General features: G+C 38.3%; 1 pseudogene; it reads right to left on the bottom strand.

Annotated features, from left to right (window-relative positions):
* Positions 1-1755: 1755 nt before the first annotated feature.
* Positions 1756-2384, bottom strand: LOC133058714 (dnaJ homolog subfamily C member 9-like; annotated as a pseudogene).
* Between the last annotated feature and the right edge of the window lie 5250 nt (positions 2385-7634).

Below are 7634 nucleotides of genomic sequence, written 5' to 3'. Positions count from 1 at the left end.
GAAGAAAAGAGAGAAAGAAAGAGGAAGCAAGGAAGAAAGAAAGGAAGGATGAAGGAAAGAAGGGGAGAAAGATGAAAAGGGGACATATGTTACTTTTCAAATCAATTAAAAGAGAAAAAATAGATAATTTGCTGGCTGGAATCTACCTAGCATGTTATTGAGCTTTTACATATATAACTCTCACTTCGTAAGTGGCTCTAGAGGCAGCTATTAATGCGAGAGAGAGAGGGGAGGGGAGAGAGGGAGTGAGTAAGAGAGACAGAGAGGGACTTACACTTTTTGAATGAAGCACTGAAGCATTTAGGAAAAGTAGAAAATTGCTGGAGGACACGTTTAGCTCCTCTTCTAACTATCCAGCAACTGGAGGTCAGACTTGGGTGAGGTGCAGAAATAAACATTATTCACCGCAGACTTAGGATGGAGCAAGCTGGTGAGAATACATGATGCATTTCCCCCACTTAGCCGTTGTGCTCAGACCTTTTATTTTATTTTTTTGCATTAAACTGTATTTTTAATACAATTAAAAGAGCATTTTTTAACCTATTTGTAATCACAAACTGAAAATGTGTCTTATGCTTACCTCAGATAAATTATGCAGATGAATCTCAGTAACAGAAGGCTTGTTTTATGCATATGGTATTGAATATATTAGCTTACAAATCAGAGATTTTAAGTTGAACAGTCTCTAATATATTAGCTTACAAATCAGAGATTTTAAGTTGAATAGTCTCTAAAAATATTCATATATTCTAATGAACTCATACCAATTCTATAAATGAAAATCTCTGTACTGTTCCCACAAATCAATACCATAAGTACATGATAACAAACCACTGGATCAAGAAAGCTTGCCTTTCAAGGTCAGAGTTAACAAGTCATTTAGCCTAGATCCCTCACCCTTTTATAGATGAGGAAACAAGTTCTGACAAGCTCAGTAGCCTGACTTAAGGACAGTCAGCAGTTGCAGAGAGGATTACAGCATCTCTTTATGCAACTTAAACAAGACTATCTGCTACAATGCTGGCTAGAACTACTTTTCTTCTCTCTTCTTTATCCTAAGCACCATTCATATATTTAATAAATCATCTTTTAAATGATCATATTGGGATCGCTTAAAAAGTCCCGGGAACTTAACAGTCATCTTTCACTTAATTATTTAATCTTGTACAATTCTTACAAAAGTGCTTGAAAGAATCTGAACACCTGTTTCTCCTATATACGTCAAGCAAAGAGTGCCAAATTTGGTTGAGTAGGAAAAAAAAAAAAAAAAAAGGAGAGGGGCCTATCCAAGAACATCAAGACTGAAAGCAAACTGGCAAGTATTTGGAAAGTAGATGTCCAGCAAGTGTTGAAGGCTAGGTAGAGTACATGTCCTAAAAAACACACACCACTGAATACCCTGAAGCTCACTCCTATATGGCAAAATAACAATTGACTAAAAGTGGTAGGGACAGCTCTGCATTCTAGATACAGTTCCTTATACAGAAGACTCACAGAAAAGTGCTCCCAAGGAAGCATTCACCCTCTTGCTCCCTCAGTGATCACCACCAACCTCCTTCAGAGGAGGACCTCACAGAATGTCAGCGTATTTCTAGGATATACTAAGACCAGGCTGAGAGCGTCTACTTGGTTCAGATAGTTGATCCAAATAATTTAGGCTTGAAAAACAACTTTTCTCAAGAGATGAGTTGACTTTTGTCTTCAAATCTTGACTGTACCTTACCTACAAAGGTATCAGTTAACACCTATGGACTTTTGAAGAGAATATTCCATTATTTCTTTTCTTTCTTGAGAGTCGTTTTTTTCCCTCCTCGTTTGAAAGGTTTGCAGTACTTTGCTTCCATCGGAGCCAGAAAATTGTCCATTTCCTTTGCCGATCCTTTTGTCTGCTCTGAATGGCTGCTTTCAAGTTATGCACTCCTTCATCAAGCCCCAACTCCTTCCTGCTCATTTCTGCTTCTTTAGCCTCTTCCTGAGGCCTCCTTTTCCTTGCATTCATCTTCACTTCGATTCTTTGATGAAGGCATTATAGGATGGGGCCTCTCCAGCATCAGCAGCTTGTTGAATAACGTGCCTTATCCTGGGTTCCTCTGTGTATTGCACACAGAGCACAGACTCCATAATCTGATCCATGTCACCCTTGAAGTCCAGATAGGCCTGTTTAATATCAGTCAGCTCTTCTTCAGAACCTTTGTATGTCTCCTCAAAATCCTGAATGTCTTCCAGAGATATCTTTTTAAAGAGTAATCTCCAATAGGCCTCCCAGTCCCGCTCTTGGCTGAGCACATCAGAACCCTCGTCCACTGTTCCCTGTTCATCTATAATGTTCTCTGTTCTTCATCACTCAGAACAGAGTAGACCTTCCCAAGGACTGAGCTGACCATGGCGCAGCTGGTGGGCCCTGGGGCCTGTGTCTAGAACTGTGTCGGGAACTGTATCTAGAATGCAGATCTGTCCCTACCACAGTTGCTACGCCTCGGAGCTTCCCGAGCCGGAGCGAATCCCCTCTACGGCCTCCGGCTGCGTGGACAACCCACCAGAAAGCTCAACGCTGAAGAACTGCTGACTTCAACCCTCCTCCACCCCCCACTTAGACCTTTTAAATAAATGTCATTTTTGTCTTACAAAAACGATCTATTAGAATACTTTATGATATAAAACATTTTTATATCATAAAATATTCACTTGATGATGTAAGCTTTCTTGATGAATAGGTTCTTGTGGTTGAATATTGATAGGTCCACAAAACATGATCAGTAAATGGTTGTTTAATACAATGGCTGGAATCCCGAAAGTGTTCATGAATTTCCTTCTCTGCTGAACCCATCTCTTAATTCCTTCTGCAGGATTAGCAGTATCTCCATGGCTAATCTCATGCCCTCCTTATTTCCCTCCTACACTCTTGTCCCTATCTCATCTTCCTGCATGCAGCTTTATCCCTCTACAACCATTTTCTACCTTATCATCAGAATTTTTTTCTCAAATGAAATCTGATTATGTTGCTTCAGTGCTTATCTGGAGTGGCTCTCTGTTACCTACAGGGGAAAGTCTAAGCTATTATGTTGTGTCTATACGTTATTGTAATAGTTCAATTATTTCACAACTTTATGCTTTTCTACCTCCCCTTCCTGGTTTAAAATGCCCTCTCTAGTTCTATGCACTTGATGAGTTCCTACAACTACTTTAAAAAAATTGAGATTTTTTTTTTTTTAAGAAACATAATGGGTAAAAGCTCCTTAAGGTGTACATATAACCTTTTTAGCAGGCTTGTTTTCAAGATGAACCCTTATTTACATTCTTAAAGACATCTTCATTTCTTTTTTGTTCTTTGGAGAAAGCTTTAAATCACATCAATGACCTTCAATTATAAATAGCCCCCATGATTCTAGGAAATAAAATAAAAATATTATTAACCAGTTCTCCAACTTGAGAGACATGAGAGAGTTCAGAGAGAGTAAGAACTCCAAGTGTTTAATGAAGATATGAAATGTGAAACACCTAGTTAAGTAGTTCTTAATAATAATTATGACCAACCCAGTATGGTGCCAATTGGTATTTTATTATGCTATAAATCTTGTAGCCACTTTCCTACATAAATACTACAGTGTGCAATTTAAACTATTTGCTGAAAGGGCTTGCCAGAAGCTACACAAAGGAAAAACAAAAACCAAAAGCCAAACAATTACTTTTAACAACAGAGGAATTCCTTCTAACACCTCACTTTCCAATTCAGCTAGCACAGTGTACGTTCATTTTTCCTGAGCTGTTTAAGATATTTATGCATGTAGTATTCTTGAGTGAATTAATTGAGAGGAGGGATCATGGCACATAAAGAGAGATGATTTGGTATTATAAGAATGTCAGTCACTGGAGGCACTACAAAGACTGAATATATTATTAAATGAATGTTTATCCTCAGTTACATCAGTCAAAAGATATAGTCAAATCTATACAGGCCACCTTTATGATTGTCTTGTGCAGACCAAAGCATAGATTTTCATTTCAGCAGCTTTGCTTGGGCTATCTTCTGTAAAATGAAGCATTTCTCATGGCTATATTTCTATCCACTTCCCCTCAAAATGACAGTGGAACAGTAGGTACTTTTTTACATGTATTAAAACATTTGAGCTCCTTCCCATGGGAACTGCCATCTTCCAATAATTTGCCAAAATGACTTAACACAGAGAGAGGAGAGGCACCTGCTGTGTGTTTTCTAGGTCTTTTAGAAAACACGGAGTTGTTCTTTTGGCAATTTTCAGGAAAGGTGATATGGTAAACATTGAGGGAATGGACACTGTTCAGAAAGAAAGAAGCCACAAAGGCTACCCTGGCAAAACTGGGAGAGTTTGGCGTATACCCAGCAGGCTGTTAGCATTGCTGTAACAAGTTAAGGGCAATATCCTTGCCAAAAGAAAGAAAGAAGCCAAAGAGAAAGATATCTGGGTTCACTTGAAGCCCCAGCCTGCTCCACCCAGAGGAGAACAGTTTGTGAGCACCCATGTAAAGGGCCTGAGTGACTAGAACCTATTCCCTATGAATTCATGGATTGTAAAAGTTACATTTTTCCTCCCTTAATTGAATAGAATGTAGTATCTTCTCCCCCAAAGAAATACTTAAAGCAAACCTTATGTCCTAATTGATTAGGTAATATCTTTTCTATTAAAATTTAGTGTTTTTCTTGCTTAAAGAAAAAGGAGCTTGAGCTACTCTGTGGTTTGCACAGAACAGGATGATTTAAACATTGTGCTGCCCTTCTGGCTCAAGGAGCCGGCATGAACACAGAGTGTGCTGAATGGGCCAGATACGGTTTCTTCAAGTCATTTTGCTCTTCCATATTCATAGAAAGCCTCCCTTGTTTGTCAGATCTATTTACTTCCTTCTATTATTTTTTTTTCTTGTTAATTATTAACATCCATTTTCCCTACTAATCTCTTCCCTCTGGATTTTTTCTTTAGAACTCCACTCATATTTAGCCAACTTCACTCATATTGTTTACCACTCCTGGAGATGAGGAAAAGATAAACAAACATAATTGGAGAGATTAAAAAGATAAACCAGAGATCTAGGGGTAGAGCTAAAGAAGCCAGAAATATAATGGGAAGCAAATTGTAGAGATACAGCTGAAGCTTTTTCTCTCTAGAGGAAACAAAATTCAATTCACAGATTAATAACTTGTTCTCCCTTCTGCCCGATACAAATTCTTCTAAATCAATGTGTGCTCAACCCTTTCTTGTAAGTTAGGACTCAGCTATAAATTGCTTTCTTTGAGGAGCTTTTCTTAATTTTCCCAATATAAAATGATGCCCCTTCATCACATATATCACATCAACATTTTTTAATGTCTGTACATCACTTGAGGTTATCTGAATATACTTGATATCATCATATATTGGCTTTCTCCTTCAAATAAAAAGTAACCTCCATGGGGACTAGATTCTTATTTTTTGTTTGTTTGTTTGTTTGTTTTAACTCTGTCACTAGTATCTAAAGAAAAGACATACTCTTTATAAACGTAGCTGTTTCTCTTCATAGAAAGGTATAATTTAATTAGAGAGTGGAATAACTAGGAAAAAACTTAATAGTACAAAGTACCTTGTGAGCCATCAGTCCAGGTTCAAGGATGAGAGGAGTTCATAAGGATAAAAACATTTGGGGAAGTCTTCATAGGGGATGTGAACATTAAAAGGGCCTCTGAACAGGCAAGGAGAAGAAAGAGCATTCCCAGGGAGGGGAATAACACGCACAGAGATACTGGGGTAAGAATTAGCCTTAAATGCTACTAAGTGGTTTATTTCACATTACCTACTTCTAATTTCTGTCATGTAAGAGTTCCACTTGAGATTATCCTCCTGAATTTTTATAAATATGAAGCCAGATCTTTAACACCATGACTTCCTCAAGAAACTGGGTGTAAAACCATCCCTTGTCTTTGTGCTCAAGGGCAGTGCTCAGTTAGCCTGGGTTCAATGAAGTGCTGTCTTTCTGACAAGACAGATGAGGCAAGAGCGTTGTGAGGAGCGTTGTCGATTGTGTGGGCTGGGGCTTTCACACCAAGGGTTTGTCAGACTAGTCTGGATTTCATTTGCAAAATCTTAAGCACACTTTTATGAGGATGTCTACCCAGACTGGCAAAAAAGTTTCTCACTATCGGCCAGGCCAGAGTTATACACAAAACCTTCACTCAGCTTTTGATTTAGAGGGTGACTGTCAATTTACCACTTTCTCCATCAGATAAAGCCCCTGTCTAAGGATCATTTTATTCTACATGGTGTTTAGTTAGTGGAAGAGAGGCAGCTAAGTACAAAATTTTCCATATTGGGGAGCAAGGAATTAACACAACTCATAATTTTCTTGCAACTACCTTTGATATCATGTATTTGTGACTTTGTGGGGATGCACATGTGTGTTCTATGTTTGTGTGTGTGTGTGAGCGTGTCTTTTCCTGATCATTTTCTTCTTTTATTGCTGTAACAACAGAACTTTGCCCTTCTGGGACTGCACAGTGTCAAAATAGAAAGCAATCCGTTTTGAAATGGCTGTTTCAAAGAATAAATGCCTGGTGGAGATGTTGCCACTAGCAGGAAAGAAAAAGAATACAGATAGTGAACTACTAAATATCTAAATGTTACAGCCATTAAGAACTTTGAGACATTAACAATATTAGGATATTTTGATTTACTAAATAACAAGGAAAGTCTATATTGGAAGCATCATTTTCTTGATTTTTCTCTTGGCCACATCCTGTAGTATGTGGGATCATATTTCTCCAACCAAGAATTGAACCTGTGCCCACTGCAGGGGAAGCACAGGTTCTTAACCACTGGATCACCAGGGGAGTCTCCTTGATTTCTCATTAAAAAAAAATATTAGGGCTGACATAGAGAGGTTGAGAGTACCACAATACTCAGAAAAGATAATCTTTTGAAAGTTTCTATCATTATGAATGGCATTTTTAATGGCTATTACTGATGTCCTTAAATTTTCTGTAAAACACTTCCAAAAATTATGATGATAAACTGAATATTGGGTTAACTGTTATTTAAAAATCTTTTCCCAATGTGCATATACTCACATATGTTCAAGTATATGTTATTGTGGCATATTTTTATAAATGTACTGTGGAGTTTCTAAATACAGTTCAGTTCAGTCACTGAGTTGTATCCAACTCTTTGCGACCCCATGGACTGCAGCACGCCAGGATTCCCTGTCCATCACCAACTCTCAGAGCTTGCTCAAACTCAAGTCCATTGAGTTGGTGATGCCATCCAACCATCTCATCCTTTGTTGTCCCCTTCTCCTCCTTCCTTCAGTCTTTCCCAGCATCAGGGTCTTTTCCAATGAGTCAGCTCTTCGCATCAGGTGGGCAAAATATTGGAGCTTCAGCTTCAACATCAGTCCTTTCAATGAATATTCAGGACTGATTTCCTTTAGGATTGACTAGTTTGATCCCCTTGCAGTCCAAGGTACCCTCAAGATTCTTCTCCAACACCTCAGTTCAAAAGCATCAATTCTTTGGCACTCAGCTTTCTTTATGGCCCAACTCTCACATCCATACATGACTACTTGAAAAAAACCATAGCTTTGACTAGATAGATCTTTTCAGCAGTCATTCAAAATGAAGAGTTACTATCTAT

Source organism: Dama dama, chromosome 6, assembly GCF_033118175.1.
Source record: "Dama dama isolate Ldn47 chromosome 6, ASM3311817v1, whole genome shotgun sequence".
Lineage (NCBI taxonomy): Eukaryota > Metazoa > Chordata > Mammalia > Artiodactyla > Cervidae > Dama > Dama dama.
This window is presented reverse-complemented; position numbering and strand designations above follow the sequence as displayed.